Genomic DNA, 1,226 nt, shown 5'->3' with positions numbered 1-1,226 from the left:
CTGCTCGCGTCTTTTCTTTGCCCGCTTGCACTCGATCACTCAGCGCTGCTGCTGCAGCCGAACGAGAGCGTCACCGTTTCATTAGAGAGCGCTCAGCTCACTGCGCGTCGTGCGACGCGTGAGTGTATATGTGGTTTTGCTTTGACTATTATTTGTCGCTCAGCGCTGCTGCGGCTGAACTTAAGCTTCGCTCCACGCTGCTGCTGCGGTTGCGGCTGAACTTGAGCCTCGCCGTTTCGTTGCTTAGAGAGCGTTGCATCGTACGATAAGAGAGAGCTTGAGTGTGGATTTTGAGTGGATTTTGCTTTAACGATTGATGTATGCAGAATTGAGAGCTAAACTTTGGCTGATGTTATTTTCTTCAAATAAATTGAGTCTACGCGCAAGTTGGCTTTGAGTATTCTATTTGAAACTTCAAATGAAATGTTATTATTTGCTGAATTGCAAGTTCGATTACAAGTTACATTAAATTATTTATTATCAATGCAGCTTACTTTTGCCTTCTACATATATTAATTTATTGATATATGAAACAAAAATGCTGGTAGGCTGTACCCGCTGCTTAGTTCTTGCTGAGCTGGGAGCAGAGCCTATTCGATTACCTTTAAAATTACGTATACGTTATGCTGATAGAGACTTAAGATGGTATTACTTCTCTAACTTTTTCGGCGTAAGGCGATTTTAATGTCGAGTTGATTTATCACCAGACAATTTCCGGTTTGCAATTTCTAGCTGCGTAACCAGCTGCAAATGGAATTTGAAATTAATTCTACTCGACAGTGAATGAAACAGGACAGCTTAATGATTGGCATGGTTCAAATGGATTACACAATAAGAATATTGCGATGAATATTTCAAGAGTTATGTCGACCAGATAGCCGCCAGCCAGCAAGTATTTATTTTCGCTTTTTTAGATTTACCATTTTACAATAAACACAACAACTACAACAACAACATCAAAAAGAAGAACAAGCACAGAAGCATGCACACGTTCCTTGCTTTAATATGCAATTTCAATTTCCGAAAATGCGTCCAACACGCAACACAACCATACAACTGGCATTGAAATCGGCAAATGAATTGACCAGAGGTGGCTTAGCTGGAGTGGAGTGGACTGATGGATTGGCGGCAGTACAGGGAACCGCATGTTTAATTGGACGCAATTGAAACTAAACTAGCGTAAAATAGAAATAAAAAAATGCTGCACTAACCAAAACTAGAAAAAC

The sequence above is a fragment of the Drosophila busckii genome, chromosome X (assembly GCF_011750605.1).
Source record: "Drosophila busckii strain San Diego stock center, stock number 13000-0081.31 chromosome X, ASM1175060v1, whole genome shotgun sequence".
Taxonomy (NCBI): Eukaryota; Metazoa; Arthropoda; class Insecta; order Diptera; family Drosophilidae; genus Drosophila; species Drosophila busckii.
This window is presented reverse-complemented; position numbering follows the sequence as displayed.